Source organism: Pan paniscus, chromosome 13 (assembly GCF_029289425.2).
Source record: "Pan paniscus chromosome 13, NHGRI_mPanPan1-v2.0_pri, whole genome shotgun sequence".
NCBI lineage: Eukaryota > Metazoa > Chordata > Mammalia > Primates > Hominidae > Pan > Pan paniscus.
The window spans coordinates 17,927,501-17,950,816 of record NC_073262.2 but is presented as its reverse complement, the minus strand read 5'-3'; the positions used below and the strand labels follow the sequence as shown (position 1 = coordinate 17,950,816).

The 23,316-nt window shown below is 37.0% G+C and overlaps 1 long non-coding RNA gene across 1 annotated transcript in view; it reads left to right on the top strand.

Annotated features, from left to right (window-relative positions):
• Positions 1-2,932: 2,932 nt before the first annotated feature.
• The window catches only part of LOC129397247 (uncharacterized), a 120,094-nt gene continuing 99,710 nt past the window's right edge, over positions 2,933-23,316 (top strand). Inside the window, exon 1 of the long non-coding RNA XR_008624470.2 lies at positions 2,933-3,093. This is a non-coding gene — a long non-coding RNA (uncharacterized LOC129397247). The remainder of the gene's footprint in view (positions 3,094-23,316) is intronic.

The window sequence follows — 23,316 nt, the reverse complement described above, 5'->3', positions numbered from 1 at the left end:
ATATTAGGGGCTCTGATTACACGAGGCCATTTGGCAAGCATTCCCAGCCCCTACACTTTCACAAGCTCGCTGGGAAACAGACCAGAATACCTTCTAAGACGGACAGAGTAGAACCTGAGCTAGTCTTCATTTAACACAGCCCAATATGCTGCCAGGTTTTCAGGCTTGTGTAGGCATTCAAACAGAATACTATAGGCCATCGGACATTTCCACATTTTAAAGACTCCTTTTTTTTGTTCACGCTGCACTATCCAGAACAGCCGTCTACGTGGAGCAAATCACCTATTGCAACAGCCACTTTGTATGCAGCTGTGTGGGCAAACTTTCTAAAAAGCACATTAACACTTTTGACCTATTGTGTTAATGGACCTGACTTTCTCAACTGAGCATCTCTCTGGTAAATCAAACACACTTTACTAAGACAGGCTTAAGGGTAAGATATTATTTGGTGAAACTTCAGTGAGAGCATACGCTTCAGTTTATCCTGTTGTAGGTTTTGGTATGTTCTAAGTGATTTTTCAAGAGGGAAATTCACAAGAGGGAAATTAACAGATTTTTCATATCCCTTTGGCTTCCTGCTTCATAGGTCAGCAGGGTGTCAGTGAGGGAGAAGAAAACAGGTTGGAAGTTAATGGCTGTACTGGAAGAAAACCAGCTTCAACATCTCAAAGAGAATATAATTTTCATGACTACTCAGGGGATGGAGTTAGCAGGTCCAGAGGATGGTACTGGTGAAGATATGATTAATAAAGTGAGGACTTAAAGCCTAACCTGGTACTACCAACTGATTGCTGGGGTCATGGCACACATTGCACACTACTAAATAAGAAACACATCATAAGATGTGACATGAGGGATTAAAAATCTTCCTAAACTTGTAGTCTTCCAAAAGTTAGTTACTTGGTTTGCATTTCTCATGTTAGTCATTCACTTGAATTAGTGTATTGGAGTTCAAAATCTAAAGGTGTTAGCCTTTGAGGGATAATTTTTAATTCACATTTAGGTATTTCCGTATTTGAGTGAATTAGCTAAATACTTCTCAAATAAACAAGTTCATGAAGACATAAGGCAGGGATAGGGCAGTTTTGAAAGAGGAACTAGGTTGGACTTATGGGAATAGATGTCTAAGATGTTTAATATCCAATTCATTTCTATTGGAAGAGATGTCTAGATGTCTTGATCATAGGCAAACGTGGGAGAGGACAAACTTAATGTAGAGAACTAAGGAATTAAGAGACAGACTTTCTAGAGAGGCCTCCAAATATGCAGGATATCAGTGAGAAAAAAATGCTAATGATTTTTGTTGTTTAGTTAAGATAACTTAGGTGCTGTAGCCAACAAATCCTGAAAGAATATTTAAAGGCTCAAACGTGACAATTCATTTATTGTATACATTAAGTCCAAAATGTTTGCTCTTCATTGACAGGCAGCTTTCCTTTAATTAATAATTTAGGGACGTTTACCTCGAGCTTCACCAACTTTGGAAGCACGATTTCAAAGGTTACCAAACTCAACTGCAACAAGTGGGTGCAAAGGGAAAGGTGTTGGAGACATATAAATGCAAAGGAGTCTAAGAAATGGGCTTAGTGAGAGCTCAGTGATCTCTGCAATGCTGGCATTCTCCTGAGCCCGGGTCTTGATTCTGTGTCTTACAGTCTCTGGCGTTCTAAAGCAGGTGATAATGAGGCAGAAAAGGATGTACAGGCTTAAAACAGACAGGCTACATAGAGTAGGTGACCAAAGGAGTGAAGATGTTTTCTTGTTGCTCAGCTTTCGTCAAAATCAAAACAAAAATTGCATTTCTGCTTGTTGGTCTAGAAAGAATTGATATTCGAGAAATGAGGGCTGTCAGAACCAGATTGGAGTCTCCTGCTTTGTTGATTTGCACAGAGTTATTATATATGGAACTGAGACCACACAGCTCCATTAAATGTGTATAGAAAAAGAGTCTTGACACCCCTGATCTTCTCCTGTCCCTGGCTATGCTAAATTTATCAGCGATTAAATTTATTTGATGGTTTTCTTAGTTAAAACACAAAAATTATTAAATCTACTTCTATCTGAATCCAAAATATCATGGGGATTATGTGGAATTATTTCATTTACTTCACAGCTGGGGGACTTAGACGGGCTATAGGCTCAGTCATGTATTCTAACTGCATCGGTCTTTAAAGACTAAATAATCTGGAAAATGTGATTCTTCAAGTATAGAGGGAGATAACCAAACTGGCTTTCCACTAGTTTTTTAAAAATATTCTGAGTTGGCTGAAATCCCCAGTTTACACATTTGCTTCTAGTGAAAGCACTTTCGAAAATTATCAAGCCTGATGTTGGGTACTAACACCTGGAAAATAGATATGTGATATGCACCCGGTATCTTCATTTGAGGACCCTAAACCCTTATGTTCACAAGTTCCAGGTATTCCTGGGACTAAGAACTACACCAGAACATCAAGACATTATAAAATTTAATTCCCTATTAAATGAAACAATAGGAAAAATAACATGTTTTCTATGGTTAATTCCGTTTGTTAATAAAAAATTGTTTTTCGTTGATATTTTTTACATGGAGCATTCAATCTCTATAGCCAAATATTGTTACTGTTGAGTTATGTCAAATCGGTGCCTGATGTTGCATCCCTAAATGCTTTTGGAGAACGTTATGGTGAAGTTGATCATTAGAGCTTAAGGATCATCATTCATTTTAAACCAAAGCTATAAAAAGCATGAAATGTCCACAGTGATGATCAGCTCCTTGAAAAGATGTGAGGATACTGGTGCATATTTCTTTAAATCACTCAGTCAATTTTAAAAGAGAAATATTGTTGCTATTTTCATCACTTTTCTTCATAAGGGATGCTTCTATACTCATAGCATAAGGTGACTCATCAAAACTTTGTCACAGTGAGTGGTCAGAAGGCATACGCCAGAACTCCAGCATTATCCAACAGCTGTCACTTCCATTTAAGGGACCAACGCATTCTCTCATGGACACTTCCTGGGGCAGCCTTTTGCAAATTGCTCACCTAACAATCGAGAAAATGAGGAAGGTGTTTACTTCAAAATAATCTTAGAAATTGACAACATGAAATGGTAAGTTTGCCTTTTAGCATTGCTTAAGAATGTGATTTTCTCTTATTTAGTAAATTAGTTCAGATTTTTGAGGATTTTGTGATACCATTTCTTTCTTCAGGTTATAAAGAGTATTTGCTATTTATATTCAGCACTTTCTTGGCCTGTAATGTGGTGCGACATACTGATTTATAAATCAATGGATTATACTATTGTTAAGTTAAAAAAAAAAAAGCATATCTACCTTCATGCCATATTTTTAGCCTTGCACTATAGAGAAGTAGACTTACTGGATTTTTCCCTCCCATGTAGAAGATTGTATTGGTTAGGAAATATATTCTCCTACAAATAAAAAAGACATCACCACCACACACAAAACAAATGTTGCTTAAAAAAGTATGGAATTTATGTTTTCCTCTAGTAATGGATAAGTCACAAAATAGTACAGATACCATGGTTTCATGTTGTTATGGCCTAGGTTCCTCTCATATTCATTCTCATGAAATGATTGCTGTGGCTCCAGCCAACACATTTAGGTTCTGGGATAGTAGAAATAAGAAGGCTAAGTATAAAAGCTGGTACGTTCTTAAGGCATGACATTGTTTTAGAAAAACTTCCTGCAAGCCCTGCTTGTAAGTCTCTTGTAAGACTGCATAGCTCAGAAGCCTGTCCCATAGACATCAATGCCTCAGATGGGACTGGTAAATGTTGCTTCTAAACTGGGCACATTGTCAGTCTCAACAATATCTAGGTAATGTCATTAAGAAAGGAGTGAAGAATGAATATTTTATTATTTTTAGAGATGAGATCTTGTTATGTTGCCCTGAGTAGAGTGCAGTGGCTATTCATAGGCAGAATCACAGACCACTACAGCCTTGAACTCCTGGGCCCAAGTGATCCTCCTGCCTTTGCTTAATAAGTAGCTGGACTACAGGGACGTGCCACCACGCCCAGCTTGGAGAATAAATATTAGTAAGCGGCCAGTAGTCTTTGTCATGGGTTTACTGGGAAATTTCTGCTCATCTAGCTTTCTCCACTTCCACCCACTTTCAATCCTTTTTCCAGAGAGGGAGGACTGGCCAATGTGATTGGTCAGAGATTACAATTAATCCATTTTACTAGGAGGCAGAATTGCAGGCCTTAAAAGATACAGACTTACTTCTTGAATCCTCTCACATGTCCTGTTACAAACAGATAAATGGATCAGGAGAACTTGCTAAACCAGATTCACAGAAGTATTCTGTTCCAGATCCTCTGCCTATTCCTGAGTAGGTAAAACACTGTGCAGGCTCAGTTTTCTTTACTGGAAGAGAAATGGGACAGGAAACCCAATCTTAGTGTCAGACCTATAAAAAGAACATACATTTTGAGGGTTATAGGTGGCTTGTCCAGATTTGTCAAGTGGAACAATAGTTCTCACTTGGTTATAGACCTTTATATGTGTATCTTCCATTAGTCAGGACACCAAAGGGAAGGAGGAGAGATGAGATGCATCACGAACCTCCCAGAGAAAGCTTTTATCTTAGCCAAATCTTAAAAGCTGCATAATTTAGAGTATTAGCCACTTGCCAGTTTGCTTGTTCCTTTCCTACTTTTCTTACACTCCTGCTCTGCCTCCAGCAAGCAGTCTTCTCATGATCTCTCTCGTCAAGGAAGCTCGTCCATGTAGACTATTTGGGCTCAGTGTTTGAGCTCCTGCCTGTGTCTACCAAGTTATAATTATTCACTTATTTTTCCACTAGATGGATGGTTTCTTAAGGACAAAGACCATAGTGGGACTCTGAATCTTCAGGGACCAGCAAAATTCTTGGTCCACAGCTGACAATTAATGGAAATTAGAGTAATTGTTATTCAACATAAGAATGGAAACTAATAATCCTGAATCACAAATGACCTAATCAGATCACAGGAAGCTTATGAACTCAGCAGAAGTCAAAATCTTTACTTGTAGCAGTGGTTTATAAAGTATGGGTCAGGGAGAGCCATGACAGTACATTTTAAACAGGTGTGCATCAGAATCACTTATGTTCAGTCCCGCATTCAACACTTAGATTCATATTTAACGGATTTCAGATAGGACTGAGGATTTTGTATTTTTACAAGGACTCTCCTAGGATTTTGCTTCACAGACTGGATTGAATGAGTCAGAGTGTGAGCTGTGGTCAACAGGTTCTACTCTGTCCCCTGTGGGCAGTTCCATTTTGGTCTGCTTTACATATAAAGCAATTCTCAGTGTTGGCTAGTAAAACCACCTGGGAGCTTCCAAACTCCATATGTGCAAACAGCACCCAGGAGAATAAAAGCAGAGTCTTGTGGGAAGAGCCTAGACCTCAGTAATGAGTAAAGCTCTTGAGGTCATTCAAATGAGTAATCAAAGTTGTGAGTCAATGACATAGAAATTCTGTAAGAACTTTCACCTACTGCTACAAAACGACAGTAATAGAATAAAACATAAGCAAATAAATTAAACTCTACAGGGACATTTTAGTAGTTTACACACGCCTAAATTCATGTCAGCTAGACACTTCTTAGGCATTAAGCTACTACTTCATTCCAGGTACCTCTTGCTGGCTTGCTCCGCTCTTTAGTGCATACCTGTTCTCCTCATCTTTGACTCTCTCCTTCTTACCCTGCACTTTAGATTTTGTGAACTTCTGAGTTTCATTGGTCTCACATTAATTCTGACGTTTTCTCTTTTGACCTGCTTCCTTCATTTCTTCACATGACTTCCTTTTACCTCAAATTATCTGACTCCTTGAGTATTTCACCTTACCATATTCAGCTTTTTCTCTAAATTCACAGCTTCTTATTGTGACATAACATCACATTTTGAACAATATTAATCAAACATTTGTAGGATCCCAACTAGGTGCAAATCGAGTATATGAAAATTAGTGTGAATTTTGGCCAGGTCCGGTGGCTCACGCCTGTAATCCCAGCACTTTGGGAGGCCGAGGCGGGTGGATCATGAGGTCGGGAGATGGAGACCATCCTGGCTAACACGGTGAAACTCTTTCTCTACTAAAAAAACACAAAAAACAGCCGGGCGTAGTGGTGGGCGCCTGTAGTCCCAGCTACTCGGAAGGCTGAGGCAGGAGAATGGCGTGAACCCGGGAGGCAGAGCTTGCAGTGAGCCGAGATCGCGCCACTGTACTCCAGCCTGGGCAACACAGCGAGACTCTGTCTCAAAAAAAAAAAATTGGTGTGACTTTCAAAACAAAGATTTTTTTTTACACATTCCATTCCTTTGTCTTGTTTTCTTTCATGCACAAAACCAGCCAGACCATTGCTGGGGCTCTTGCCTTTGGATGTCTCCTGTCCTTGTATTTGTTATATTTTCTGTGGCCTGCTCTTTCAATCCTCAGGAATGCTTCACATCAGTGAATATTTACCTATAAAGTTTACTGCTTACACAAAGACATAAATCTTAATGCCCCAGGGCATTCCTGTCCTCTAATGTTCATTAATTCCTGGCCCATTGGATGTCTGCACATGCACAGTTCAGTCTCTGCTTGTCATTAGACTGCCTGTTCCCTGACAAAGCCCCTCCTCCCTCAGCCTCATGCTCTGTTTTCAATGCTGCACCCCCCTCTCAGAGCAGGCATTTCATTTTTCCTCTCCTATCTGGCAACCACTTGGCTGATTGTTTTTCACAATATCTTTTCATATCCTTCACAGGATTTCCCTCTCTCTAACAAGGCACTGCCACTAATCTTCTCCGTATAATCATATAGTAGTGTCTTTTCCTTCCAAGAACACCATTTTGCAATGTGATTTCACTGCTCAAATCACTGTGAATAGTCCATCTTCACCAAGGACTAACTCCTGGGTCCTTTGAGGCCCTTCATGAGATGATTTATTGCCCTACTGCAGGGAACCTCTGCTCTCCTCATGGTAAGCATCATTTCCTGAATACAGCATAGGCCTTTCCAAATCTGAACTGCTGTTTCTGTTGTTCTCATGGACTGCTGTGCCTGCTGTGTAAATCTTATTCATCTTTTGTGTCTAATATGTCACTTACTGACTGAAATCTCCTCCAATCATCACAGTTGAGTGTGTTCTGTCTTCTCTGAATGCAAAACACTCATTTCCACTCTCATGGCATATATTATTTATTTCCTTGCACTGTAAATTATTTATGTATAGCTCGTCTTCATTAATAGCTTAATTTTTTTTTAGATATCAAGAAGCTTACTCATTTTTATATGTCCTCCACTCCTACACCATAATCACCAGCGCACTAGCCTTGTCCATAGTAGGCTCTGGATAATTATTCAATTATGTTGAAGAATAGATTAATTATTAAACTTTTATCCTCCGAATATAGTTGATGTTTGTATTAGGAAAAAAGTGCCTCTACTTTATAAGGTATTTGCATCTCTCTTTTTCTTTTCTCAAACATAAAACTGTTTGAATTCCAAATCGAATACTAGCATCCTGGAAGGAAATCACTGAAAAGCAATGGTGTAAAGCGAGGCTGTTTAGACATTCAAGTCCCACACAGCCAAATAGAACTTCTAAGCAAAGAAATTAGCTGTGAGATGCATTTAAATATGAATATACTTGAAATATTTGTGCAAAAATCAGGGAGATTGAATGTTGACTTCTAGGCAGGATTAAGATGGGAGTATTAAATGTACCATATTAGGGAAACTAAGATATACATTGGTGGGAACATTGAAACTCTTGTATGAATTTAAAATCTTGGGGCCAGATTATTTTTTCTAATGAAATGTATTGACTATTTCATAATGAAAACCGGAAGATATGATGCAAAATATGTGTTAAGTAATGGGTTTATTTACCTAAAACCCTCAGGGGTTGAGGTAAATGATACACCATAGAGTAGAATAAATCATTCTGAATAGTTTAAGATCTTTTAGGAAATGCTGTTTGGGAAACTGATTTCACGTGAACTTACTGAAACTCACTCCCCACCCCACCCCCCACTCACACACGCGCACACACACACACACTCTCTCTCTCTCATACCAATAAAATTAATAAATATAAATATAGTACTCTTTCAATTACTTTACAATTTGTGATCCAGTATTCTTTGGTCAGTTTCTGTTTTTCAATCGTACATTCTTCTTATCACTGCCAGTTTCAAATATACTTTTTTTCTTTATATAATGTAGACATTTAGTGGCTATATTTCTGGAAGTGAGTCTTCATCCAAATGTAAAGTTTCCTTTTTTATTTTAAAAAGCTATTTTTTTTCTAATGCCTTTTGGGTTTTAAGACACTCTCAAAAGCACAATTTCCATGCCCAGGTTATCTCTTTTCTCTTCCTACTAACGATAGTTCAATACTAGATCTGGTTATACAATTCCCCAGCTTTTAAAAATGATTTTAACACATTTTTTCAATGATATCTTCTCATCAGCTTTTACCATTCCTTACCATTTCTTTTTCCTGTATCACATTTCTAGGTTTCTAACAATCCCTAGGAGATGTGACTCTGTTGATTCTGAATTTGAAATTATTCCAATAGAGTCACATACTACAGAACTTTGTGACAAGGAGATCTAATGTTTGGGGAAAGATTTTTGAATTTGCTTTATACCCAACTTAAAGCCCCATGTCTATTGGTAAAATAAGCAAAGTTCTGAAGTTGAAAATATTTTAAATGTAACACAATTTAGCTATAAATAGAACTGACTGTTTTCCTAGAGTTCTTATAGAGAAAAGCTTTTTTTTCTAAATTTTTCTTGTTCTTGAGTTATTAAAAGTTATCTTGGCATTTGACTTAGGGCTTAGCAAGGAATATTGTATACAATTTGTGGAAAACTGAGATACTTTAATATTGAGTATTTGTCACCATAAAATGGTTTTCTGTATTTGAGGTTTCATTGATTGATTCTTGCAGGTCTTGCTGAGCTAAAAAGTAAATATTGACAAATAGAACATCCCAATTATATTCTCTGCTAAAACTAAAGTAGTGAGAACATTCTCACATAGGATACTGCAGTATGTTTTGTTGCGCAAAACCCTTTGAAATATGAAGAAGGAATGCAAAGGGTAAAACAGATGTACTAGATTACTCCAGTAAGAAAGAGCAAAGAAATCTTCATAACTAAAAATAGGTCCACGTTTTTGCGCTGTAGGAGAGAAAAAAATACTGTTCCCTCCTAATACCCCTCTCTTAGGCCCTGTAAATTAGACTGACAAAAACAAAAACAGATTAACAAGAGACAACCAAACACCAATGTATTAACCTGTGCATCCTGCTTACACATGGGAGCATTCTGCATGAGTAACTAAAAGGAGTAGAACTTGGGCTGATAGAGCATCTTAACAAAAGAAAAATAAATGTTTAGAGAAGTGACAAAACAAGGGAAAGAACTTTGCACTTCTAAGGGCAGCAAAGTGTGGAAAGCAACTATATGGGGAGACTAGTAATGGTAAGAATCAGTCAAGTTTATTATGTAGATTCCTCTGGTGCCATCTCTGGGGTGATAAGGATCTAGAGTTGTTTCCAGTGATTAACTTTGGTCTCTGTAAGCATTACAGGAACTGGCATTCCAGTTTCAAATGTTTTATTAATGCTTTATGGCTATATAGGATTAATTGAGACTGGTCTCTTCCCAGGATGTAGAGTAGAATAGTTTTATGCCCAGAACAGCTATCTGGAACCCATGCACTTCAATATTCTTTGCAGCAGGGACTGACCAGAAAAACAACAAAGAAATTGGCACCATTAAAACATGGTTCCCCCACCTCTGCTTTTTTGCTACTGATTATCAAGAAACATTTGTAGAAGAGAAGAGGATGCCCTACCAAATATTTTTGCAGTATTCTTTGTAGCCATGAAGCTATCTCAACAAATAGATTAAAGCATGTGGAAAAAAAAAGAGCAAATTTTGCTCCCATTCTAAAAACTCCCAAATGCATATTGCAGACATCACTTAAAATTTATACCATCCATACTTTCTGTTATGGTTTACCTATTCAGTGCCAAACAAATCATGTCCTACAAGCAATAAACATCACTGTATCCTTCTACAGACGCCAAGGAGTAAGTTGAGACAATTCCAAGATATACAGTGCTGAGCAGTGGACATAGTGCCTAAACGTAAGAAATTCATTTTAGAAAAAGGCATTATCCACTGTGAGTTATAATCATAGAATTATAGAATATTCATCACTGTATTATAGAAATGCCACCTGAGCAATAAGTGTTTTATTGGGTCTGAGAAAAGCAGCACTTTTATCTTTGAATTTTGTGTCCAGATGTCGCACAGACCTGCTGTCCAACATGATAGCCACTGGTCATGTTGGCTCTTGAGTCCTTGAAATGTGGCTAGTCCAAATTGAGACATGACATAATTATAATTCACACACAAGCTTTCAAAGACTTTGTGCAAAAACTTTGTAAAATATCCCATAATTTTTATATTAATTGAATCTTGAAATTAAAAAAGCTTGGACATGTTAAGTATATATACTATTAAAATTAATTTACCTGTTTCTTTTTAATATGACAACTAGAAACTGGAAGTTTACATATGTGCTTACAAAGACTCTCTTCTTTGGATAGAACCTTTAATTGAGCTCCTCTGAGTCCTCTACTTGACTAGGTCTGACCTCAGGCTTCCTTTTCTGTCCTTATAGAATACAGTTCAAGCAAAAATCTTGGTAAGGCAATTTAGGGAGAATCTCCCATGCTTGGTATGTAATTACTCTAGATACCTTATCACTCTGCTTTGCCTTCAGCATGGTTCTGTCAAGTCAATTTAGCTAGAAACCCCTTATCCTTGATGTTTCTGAGAAGAGAAAATATCACCTGGTGGCCATCAAGCAGACCCTCTGAGGCGAGACCCCTTATCTGAAGAATTCAGAGGTAATTAAACTTCCCTATTATTTAAAGCCATATCTAGTACAGGCTTCTTTCCCAAGAATTTCTAAGTAACTAGAATTTCTATACATCTCTGGAATGCAGGCATGTCAAAACTCATTGTGCAACCCTTGCTGATATCAAGGTACCAAAATGTCTACAAATGTAATAATTGACCATCACTTAGGTGACTAATATGGTACAAATTACCCTAAAGTTCCTGCATTAAGGTCCACAAACATAACTAAAGAAAATGCACCGAGGCATGCTCAGTCTTCTCTTGCATAAGTGCCCCACTGTACTCTGCTGCAGCATTCCTTCTAATAAAACTTTTCTTTTCAAACCTAAACCACTGTTGGTAAATTATTTTACCATCCATGAGCCAACCACTCTCTGCCCCCGGGACCCTGACACCTTGCCCAGAAGTTTCCTCTTAGTAATTTTGCATCCACTGACATTTACCCAGTTTCTTGGTTATAAATTCTCACTTGTTCTTATTGAAGTTGAAGTTAAGTCCAATCTATTTTCCCTATTGCAGGATCCCACTGCAGTGGTGCCTACATTTATCGTCATGGCTCCTCTTGAATAAAATCTACCTTACCATCTTCAACAAATGTGTCATGAATATTTTTTATTTTAACAGTGTTTTGAATATTTCTATTGAATATTGCTGAGAGAAATTGAGCTATCCTTCTGTAAGATTCTCTTTCTGAAATTGATGTATACAGACATTTATAAAAAATTCCTGATCATCACCAAAAGAGTTAGTGAGGTATTGGCAAAATCAAAGTTGGCATAATTTATTGTTTGCCTCTAAAGGTTTTAACAAGAATCTCCATAATAACCTAATGTTTTGAATTCATCATTTTTAATTGTCACACAATTTCTCACCTTTCTCTTGGCCTGAATTCAACAAATTGCTCTTAGCTTCTTTAATATGATGCATAGATAATAGAAAGGCAATGGAGAGAGCAAACTATGTAGTGATTTCTTGGAAACTGACATAAAATCCCTAGAGAAAACTGTGAAGGCCTCTTTATTCATCAGTTTCTTACCCAACTTGTGTAAACCACAACCATGTTCTATCTAAATATGGCCCATGTTTTCCTCATTGTAAACCAGGCTTGTGGATCAAATGATTATCAGAAGACCAAGGAGTCAAGAAGAAATAGCTACAGAAGATAGAAAGGACCAAGTTTAATCTTCCTGTAAATTCTAAATCCTGCAATGTACACATCAGACTGAACATACAAGATTAAAAGGTAACTGCCTCTACTGAAGAAGGGAGAGTCAATAGCCTTTGGAAAGATGCTCAGGAGGGAATCAGGTGGGGGAAGAGACAGAAAGAGAGGAGATATTGTTGAGAGGAACGCCTAGTACACCAGACCCACTAGTTCAGAGATATGTTAGGGATGTTGCCTCCATCCTCTCTCCTAACTCTCATATTGACTCATAAGAGCAAACAGAAGCCAAACTTGACAAATGGGATCTAATTAAACTGAAGAGTTTCTGCACAGCAAAAGAAACTACCATCAGAGTGAACAGGCAACCTACAGAATGGGAGAAAATTTTTGCAATCTACTCATCTGACAAAGGGCTAATATCCAGAATCTACAATGAACTCAAACAAATTCACAAGAAAAACACAAACAACCCCATCAAAAAGTGGGCAAAGGATATGAACAGACACTTCTCAAAAGAAGGCATTTATGCAGCCAACGGACACATGAAAAAATGCTTATCATCACTGGCCATCAGAGAAATACAAATCAAAACCACAATGAGATACCATCTCACACCAGTTAGAATGGCGATCATTAAAAAGTCAGGAAACAACAGGTGCTGGAGAGGACGTGGAGAAATAGGAACACTTTTACAATGTTGGTGGGACTGTAAACTAGTTCAACCATTGTGGAAGTCAGTGTGGCGATTCCTCAGGGATCTACAACTAGAAATACCATTTGACCCAGCCATCCCATTACTGGGTATATATCCAAAGGATTATAAATCATGCTGCTATAAAGACACATGCACATGTATGTTAATTGCGGCATTATTCACAATAGCAAAGACTTGGAACCAACCCAGATGTCCAACAATCATAGACTGGATTAAGAAAATGTGGCACATATACACCATGGAATACTATGCAGCCATAAAAAAGGATGAGTTCATGTCCTTTGTAGGGACATGGATGAAGCTGGAAACCATCATTCTCAGCAAACTATGGCAAGGACAAAAAACCAAACACTGCATGTTCTCACTCATAGGTGGGAATTGAACAATAAGAACACGTGGACACAGGAAGGGGAACATCACACACCTGGGCCTGTTGTGGGGTGGGGGGAGAGGGAGGGGGGAGGGATAGCATAAGGAGATATACCTAATGTTAAATGACGGGTTAATGAGTGCAGCACACCAACATGGCACATATATACATATGTAACTAACCTGCATGTTGTGCACATGTACCCTAAAACTTAAAATATAATAATAATAATAAAAAGATGCAGTGACTCACAAAAGTAGCTTCGCTCGCTTCAGGAAAAACTCACATATTTATTCAAGAACCATGAACCATTTAGCTTTCTTGAGTGTGAGTTCTGATTCTTGAGAAGTCAGGAGTTCTCAATAGCTCAGGCTGCTTGAGTCAACAAAGTTCATAAGAAGAAAGAAGAATGTGAACCAGAAAGAATGTATGTTGACTGGCTATTTTAATTCTATATGTGTGGAAATACTGCTTAAGGACACTGAATTTTAAGGACAAAAGTGATAAACGTATGTAAGAATTGAAGTTTCCGGTAGGGTCTTTCCAATATTTTGCTTGAAGGATCTCAGTAGCAAGCCATTTAAGTAACAGTGGGTCATTGGAAACAAATGTAAATCTGTAGTCCTCTGAGAATTGAGCTTATTTTTCTCTAAAAATTCTTTTGCAGGATTATGGATGTCTCGGTAATGCTAGTGCTATGTGACCAGTATAACTTGGCAGACACAACTCTCTTTTTGTCTAGAATAATGTCCTGTCAACTTGCCTCTGTAGATTCCAGCTTTTTTTCTATTCCTGGCACCCAGTGCTTGTTGTATTCCCATAACTGAGCCCTGTCTTTATTGAAAAAGAGATGATGCAGTTTAACGTGGAAGGTCCCAGAAGAAAGCAAGCAGGAGCAGGTGTGTTTTATCTCAAGCCCTGCAGGCTGTCTTATGCAGTAGGCTCCTCCAGCAGCTTAGCCAGCTGTGCAGTACATATGGAGTAGAGGCCAGAAGTATGGCTCAGTACATGTGCCTATATTAGTAACCACAACTACAAACTGCCACTCTCAGCATCCACTCTTCTTGGAAATGGCTACACGGGAATGAGTTTTATTGCCTCATATCCACCAAAACACTCAAGCTCCCGATGTCTCCCTTTCTACAGGCAGAGCTTTCGGAGGTCTAGTCACCAAATAAACTGTTTATTTTGTGATAGCATTTATGGAATAAAAGAAGTTATCCACATAGATTTACATTATATCAAATAACTTGCTTAGTTGATTTTCATCTTAATTCAGGTGAAATGTTCATCTTAAGTCAGGTGAAATTGTCTCAGTGGTAGACCCTGAGACAAAGATCTCTCGCAAGTCGTTTATTTGAAAGGTGAAGAAATCACTTAGTAGGGTTTGGGAAATTAGATAAGGCATATTATTAAGCCAGTTACTCGCTGTGTGTCAGTGAAGCTTAATTCTGCTAGGGACACACTAAGAGCCAATGTGAAGATCATGCCTCTAATGCCACACAAGGGGGACATGGAGATTGGTGTATTTTTCTCATCAACTCCCTGTAGTCATTGGTTAAGCACTGCTCCCAAGTGGTCCTAATCTCCAGCATAACTGACCCCACGCTTAAGTTGCTGAAGCTTGGTGATTAGCCAGAGATAAACCACAGGCAAAGGAAAAAAAAAAAAAAAAAAAAAAACCTGTTTCTGGCAGCTGGAAGTCAAATGAACCTGCACTAAAGTGGTAAAGACAAAAATATATAAGACACCTACAATTTTTCTGACAGTTATTCAGTTGAAAAACTGAACCTTTCAAGTAAGAAACTCTCTATACATTAAAGAATACACTAGGCCAGTCTAGTCGCTCTGCATTTTTTAAAGCCAAATTGACTAGATGAGGAATTTTGAACAGATTTACCCACACTCCTACTTTCATCTCTGCTTCTCTTTGCTTGTCTACAGAGGAAACAAATGGCTCAGAGGTTAATTTCTTTACTTTTTACAATGAGACTTTGCTGCTAAAGCTCTCCAGATTTCCCTGATATAATTAATTAGCCCTTGGTTTCAAACAAGGGCAAAATTATCTTAATACTTATAGCCAGAGCAATATTTTGTAAAATTTGTCTGGTATCTCTCATTTACCCATTCTGCTTTCACCCCTCCTTGATCTCATTCCAAAGATGTCTATATTTTGGCTGTAGCTATTGGCTATAATACTTCCATAAAATTTCTTCCTCATGTAATTTCCCATTTTATGGAGTTTCGCTGATCTAAAAATACTTTGCATGCAAGGGTTAATGGTTCACAGACTCTTACAGTTATTTCTCCCATATATATTTGAGGATTCATATATAAATAATATATTTTTATATATATTATATATATACACACACGCACACTGTTGAAGTATGCCATATAAATATATGCTATATATGTCTATTATATATAAATAGTTTAACTGTTGACATATACCATGTATATATACACATGAACGAGAACAATGATGACAGTTAAAAACTGCAGGAGAACTCAGTTATGGGGGCTTTTTTTCTATATATATACATGCTATACTTCAACAGTATATACTGAAGAGAAATATATAGTGGAGAAATAACTGTGTAAGCATCTGTGAACCATCAACCCTTGCATGCAAAGTATTTTTGCTCACTAACATACTGGCATGGTAACATACATTGGGATACAGGGAGTTTCTCTAGCATCTTTCAAATTATATTATTTAAGTGTTCTCTTTCACATTATGGACATCAAAATATACTTCTTTGATCCATTTTTCTCATACTTGCCTGTACATAACCTTGTGTTTTCTACCAGCTGTTTCATGGCATACATTTTATATCTCTTTTTTTTTTTTTTTTTTTTTTTTTTGAGATGGACTCTTGCTCTGTTGCCCAGGCTGGAGTGCAGTGATGCAATCTCAGCTCACTGCGACCTCTGCCTCCCAGGTTCAAGCAATTCTCTTGCCTCAGCCTCCTGAGTAGCAGGGATTACAGGTGCCCGCCATCACACCCTGCCAATTCTTTTATTTTTAGTAGAGATAGGGTTTCACCATGTTGGCCAGGCTGCTTTCCAACTCCTGACCACAGGTGATCCACCCGCCTCGGCCTCCCGAAGTGCTGGGATTACAGGTATGAGCCACCACGCCCAGCCTGTATCTCATATTTCTAAATAAGATTCTTGCAAAATTAAATTTTGGAAAGCTGCTTCCTATATAAAAATATTTGTTTCCTTTTTAGATTTCTTTTTCAAAATGATTTATGGCTCAATTTTGAAAGCCTCATATTGAGTTAAGTCTGAAATGGGTTGATATGTGTATACTGCTGTGATACAGATTAAGGAGCGAGAGAGTAACAATGGAAATGCCACCCCCTCATTTATTTCATGTTTAGGTAATCAAATGGCTGTCCACACAGACAAGGCAATCACAGTATTTTAAACCACATTTTCAAATTTCCTGAGGCTCTTTCACTGAATCATTGTGGCCATGAGGAGCTGAATTTAAGAAGAATCAATGAGAGTGATAATGAACAATTCTATGAATGAAACTTTTCCGCATTTCTTTTTTGCTCTGAATTATAATGCACTCTTGGTAGATCCTAAAGTATTGTGTCTATTATGTCTATTTCAATCGCCATTCCCTGGAGGTTCTCAAGTCTGTGGCAAGGCCATCACGAAAACTAAAAGTTGAGTGTCTGAGTCCTTAACATTAAGAGTGGGGAAAAGTAAAGCCTGAGGAATCAATTTAAGGCCAACGTGGGAAAAGATAACTATTAATCTCAGTAACATGAGAAGTAGTATTTATACTCATAATAGCCTAAAGCACATTCTCAAACATAAAATGCAGCAAACATCATCAGGTGAGTAACATTCTCCTAAGTTCCTCAAATAACTCATTAATCTATCATTGGAAGAAACAATGATATGCCTTAGGGATGCTCCTGAATATTTAGATTGATTTCTTTAAACACACACACACACACACACAAAACCCTCACAATGAAATATTTCATCTTTGGGATAGAAATATAAAAAATACATGATAGAGCATTTTTCCAGTTCTGCAGGTAAGGAGCTTGGAAATCTCCACTCTGTTGTAACAAGTAAGGAGCTAAACAAACTGAAAAATCAACAACTCTTTTTAGATTTGAAAAGAAGTGACATCACAGGGCAAAATACTGTTCCCAGAATTGAAGTGACAGACAGGCAGATGCATAAAAATCACAACCTACCTGTACAGAAAGCTCCGTGGAACCAGTGGCAGGGTAAGAAAACTGGAACTGTAGTTGACGAATAGCTCTAGGCTCAGTGTGAGCAATAATGAGAGTTAAAAACTGCAGAAGGACTCATTCACGGCGGGGCAGCGGGTAGGGTGCTTTTGTCAGTTTTATCTCAAGAAACTTGACTGAGTCCTCACATTAGACATGAGGGGAAAATTCCCTTGTGCTCCCAGCAGGGAGTGGGGAAAGGAACCATTTTGAATTACGGGAGAGCACGCTGTTCTTCTTAAACAGGTGTACCCTCAGGAGGAACTAGTTAACCTGAGTCTAACCTGCTGAATCTTATCAGAGTCAAACTCTCTCTGGGAGGAAGGAAATATCTAACTCTAGCCTCTAGCTTTCCATGTGAGTAAAGGAAAATATCAAACTCTAGCTCACTCTAGCTATCCTATTCCACCTATAGAAGGAGAGAAAAACTGCAAAACACTTGTAAACATTCACAGTAACGAGGAATAGGCTCACTAAAAGACAGAGGCCTTATCACAGGACTATAAACTAATTTCTCTCCTCCTACACCTTAAAATCACATTACTAACGACATATTTAGAGCAATTCATTTTACACAGTACATCCTGTTCCGCTATCTATCTTATCTGTCTATGTATCTATTATGTATCTATCTATCTATCATCTATCTGAAAGATACACACACACACATAGTCTAAATGGCAGAAAAGAAACAAACAAAAAACACACAGTTTGAAGAGACAGACACAGGGCAGGGATCTTGAAATTAACAGAACAGGAATTTAAAACAACTATGATTAACACGCTAAAGGTTCTAACAGAAAATGTAGGCAGCATGCAAAAACAGATAGGAAATGTAAGCAGAGAGGTGAAAAGCCTAAGAAAGTATCAAAAAGAGATGCTAGAGATAAAAAATAATGTGAACAGAAATGAAGAATGTCTTTGGTGAACTTATTAGCAGAATCAACATGGCTGAAGAAAGAAACACTGAGCTTGAAGATAAACTACCAAAACTGAAAACCAAAGGGAAAAAAAAGGCTAAAATAGAATAGAACATCAAAGAACTGTGGCACGACTACAAAAGGTGTAACCTACACATAATGAGAATGCCAGATATAGTAAAAATAACAAAAGACCTTTTTCTCAAATTCCCCTTTATAATATCTTACTAATTCCTGAAGAGTTAAATAAAGTCTTTGATATTTTACTTAAAAAAAGAAAACAGTAATAAGTACGGTCGATATTAATTCAACTGTATCAGCAATCACTTTAAACAACAACATTCTAAATGTACCAATTAATAGATAGGGAATGCAAGAATGGATCAAAAAATAATATGCAACTCTAGGTTGTCTACAATAAACCCATTTTAAATATAAAGACACATAAGATTAAAAGTAAATGAATGTAGAAAGATATACAATGCTAGTACTAATCAAATCAAGAGTAGCTAGCTGTATTAATTTCAGACAGAGCAGGCCAAAAAAACAGTTACCACAAATAAAGAGGGGCATTACATAATGATAGAGGGGTCAATTCTCCAACAAGGAATAGCAATTCTTGTAACAACACATCATTTACCAATGCAGCATCAATATTCATGAGGCAAAAACTGATGGAAATGCACAAAGAAATAGATGAATTCACTATTTTAGTTGAAGGTTTCAACACCTCTCTATTAGAAATGAATAGATCCAGCAAGGAGAAAATCAGTAAAGATATTAAACTGCTAATGGTTCGAATGCTTGTTCTTCCCTAACCCCCCAAATTCAAATGTTGAAATCTTAACACCCAAGGTGATGGTATTTGGAGGTGGGCCTTTGGGAGGTGTTTAAGTCATGTAAAGATATTGAGAGAAGGCACAGTCTATTAACCTAATGGGATTAGTGGCCTTATTAAAAGGACTTTATAAATAGAAACTTTGCTCCTTCCACCATGTGAGGTCATTGTAAGAAAATGTGATCTCTAAGCTAGAGATTATGCACTCACTGAATTTGCCAGAGACGGTTACTTGGAATTTGCAGCCTCCATATTTGTGGGAAATAAATTTCTGTTGCTTATAAGCCACCCAGTCCATGACATTTTGTTACAGCAGTCTGAAAAGACTGAGACATGAGCCCAGCAACACCGTCAATCAATAGGATATATTTGACTACAATATATAGACTGTTTCATCCAACAAAAGCAGAATATACACTTTTCTCAAGCTTACAGGGAACATTCAATAATACAGACCACATTTGGGGCCATAAAATAAACCCAACAAATTTAAAATAATAGAAATCACACAATGTCTGCTCTTAAACCAGAGTGGAATTAAACTAGAAATTAACAGCAGAAAGGCAGAAAATCCCAACATACATGGAGCTTATACAACACAACTCTAAATAACATAGGTTAAAGAAAAATCTCAATCGAAAATTTAATATATCTTAAGCTAAATAAAAATGAAAATACAACTTATCAAAATTTTTGGGATACAGTAAAAACTGTATTTAGTGGGAAGTTACAGCATTTACTGCACATACCATAAAGAAAAAAATCTAAAATCAATTTATCTAAGCTTCCACTTTGGGAAACTAGAAAAGGAAGAACAAATTAAATACAAATTAAGCAGAAGAAAATAAGTAAATTAGAGCAGAAATAAATGAAATTAAAATAGAAAGTCAATAGAGAAAAATCAATGAATCCACCAACTGCATTCCAGCCTGGGCAACAGAGTGAGACAGGGTCTGTCTCCAAAAACAAACAAACAAACAACAACAACAACAAAACAACAACAAAAAACCTCCTGGAACTGGTAAGCTATTATATCAAAGTTGAGTGATGCCTGCAAGGAATAATATACAAAAATCCATCAGCAGGTGGCATTTGAGATTAACAATGCAACACAACTCACATTAGTACCCTAAAAAATGAAATATTTATATATAAGTCAAACAAAATATGTACAACATCTGTACGAGAAAAATGAAGAAACTCTAATGAAAAGAACCAAAGGAGAATTACACAAATAAGGACATATTTCACTTTCATTTATAGGAAGACTCAATATTGTCAAGATGTTGGTTCATCCCAACTTGTTCTGTAGATTCATTGCCATACCAATCAAAATCCTAGCAAGTTACTTTACAGATAAACTTTATTCTCAAGTTTATATAGAAGGACAAAAGACCCAGATTAGCCAACACAATAATGGAGAAGAACAAAGTTGGAGGATTAATACTACCCAAATTCAAGACTTACTATAATGCTACAGTAATCAAAACAGTGTGCTTTTAGCAAAATGATATTAAAAATGGATCAATAAAGCAGAATAAAGGGCCTAGAAATATGCCCATATAAATGTAATCAACTAATCTTTGACAAAGGAGCAAAGGCAGTACAATGGAGGAAAGATAGTCATTTCAACAAATCGTACTGGAACAATCAAATATCCACATATAAAAATAATAATAATAATATCTCTACACAGACCTAACATCCTTCATACAAATTGGCTCAAAATATCCCACGGGCCTAAATGTAAAACACAAAACTATAAAATTTCTATAAGATAACATAGGAGAAAATCTGGATGACATGGTTTGGTGATAGCTTTTCAGATATGTCACCAAAACTTGACCCAGGAAAGAAAGAATTGTTCAACTGGACATTATTAAAATTTTTAGAAAATCTACTCTGTGTAAAACTCTGTCAAGAAAAGGAAAAAATGAGACAGACTAGGGGATATATTTTCAAAAGACATATCTGATAAAGGACTGTGTCTTAGTCAATTTGTACTACTATAACAAAATACCACAGTCTTAGTAATTTATAAACAACAGAAATTTATTTCCCACAGTTCAGCCTCTGCTGCATCCTTCAGAAGGGAGGAATGCTGTGTCTTCACATGGTGGAAGATATGGAAGGGCAAGAGAGGATGAATGCTCTCTGAAGCTTTTATTATAAGAGTATTAATCCATTTCCAAAAGTCCCCAATTCTTAATATAACAAAAATGAGGATGAAGATTCAACATAAATTTCAGAGGTGACACCACATTCAAACCATAGCAGACTGTTATCCAAAATGTATGAAGAACACTTAGAGCTCCACAATAAGAAAACCAACTAACTGAATTTAAAAAAAATGGAACTAAAACTTTAATAGACACCAAAAAATACAAAGCAATGACAAATAAGCACATAAAATAATGCTCCATATCATATTTAATCAAGGAAATGCAAACTAAAACAATGCGATACCACTACACATCTAGTAGAATGGCAAAAATTTAGAACACTGACAACACCAAATGCTGGTGAGGAAGTGGAGCAACAGATACTCTCATTCATTGCTGATGAAATTGCAAAATGACATAACCACTTTGGAAGACAGTTTGGTGGTTTCTTACAAAACAAAACATACGCTCTATGATACAGCAGTCTCACTCCTGGTTATATACCCAAATGAATTGAAAACTTATTTCCACACAACACCTTACACATGGATGTTTATAGCAGCTATATTCATAATTTATTCATAATTATAACAACATGTAATCAACCAGGATATTCTTTAATAAATCAATGGATAAATAAACTGTGGTACATCCAGGATCATATGGAATATTATTCATCACTGAAAATAAATAGCTACCAAACCATGAAAAGATGTGGAGAAAACTTTAATGCATATTACTAAGTGAAGGAACTCAATCTCAAAGGCCTATATACTACATGATTCCAAATATATGGCATTCTGGAAAGGGAAAAACACTGGAGACAGTAAAAGATTAGTGGTTGTCATGAGTTAGAGAGAGGTAGGGATTAAATAGGCAGCACACAGAGAATTAAGGCAGTGAAACTATTCTATATGATTCCATAATGGTGGGTACATGTCCTCCTATATTTGTCCAACTTGTAGAATGTATAACATCCAGAGTGAACCCTAAAGAGACCTAGCCTTTAGATAACAATGATGTGTCAATGTAGGTTCCTTAGTTTTAACAAATCTATCACTCTGATGGGGAATGCTGTTGAAGAAGTAGGCTATGTATATGTGGGGGCAGAGTGGATATGAGTATCTCTGTACCTTTCTCTCAATTGTTCTGTGTACTTAAAACAGCACTAAAAAAGTTCTATACCTACAGTCAACATTATATTGAACAGGGAAAAGTTGAAAGCATTTCCCTTGAGAAATGGAACAAGACAAGGATGCCCACTTTCACCACTTCTATTCAAAAGGGTACTGGAAGTTTTAGCCAGAGCAATCAGACAAGAGAAAAAAATAAAGGGCATCCAAATCGGTAAAGAGGAAGTCAGGCTGTCACTGTTTGCTGATGATACGATTGTTTACCTAGAAAACCCTAAAGACTCCTCCAGAAAACTCCTAGAACTGATTTTAAAAATTCAGCAAAGTTTCAGGAGACAAAATTAATATACACAAATCAGTAGCTCTGCTATACACCAACAGCACCCAAGCTGAGAATAAAATCAAGAACTCAACCCCTTTCACAATAGTTGCAAAAAAATAAAATACTTACTAAGAACATGAAAGACCTCTACAAGGAAAACTACAAAACACTGCTGAAAGAAATCATGGATGACAAAAATGGAAACTCATCCCATGCTTATGGATGGGTAGAATCAATATCATGAAGATGACTGTCTTAGTCTGTTTTCACACTGCTGATAAAGACATATAAGAGACTGGGAAGAAAAAGAGGTTTAAGTGGACTTACAGTTCCACATGGCTGAGAAGGCCTCAGAATCATAGTGGGAGGCAAAAGGCACTTCATATGTGGCAGCAGCAAGAGAAAATGAGGAAGAAGCAAAAGTGGAAACCTCTGACAAACCCATCAGATCTTGTGAGACTTATTCACTATCATAAGAATAGCACAGGAAAGACC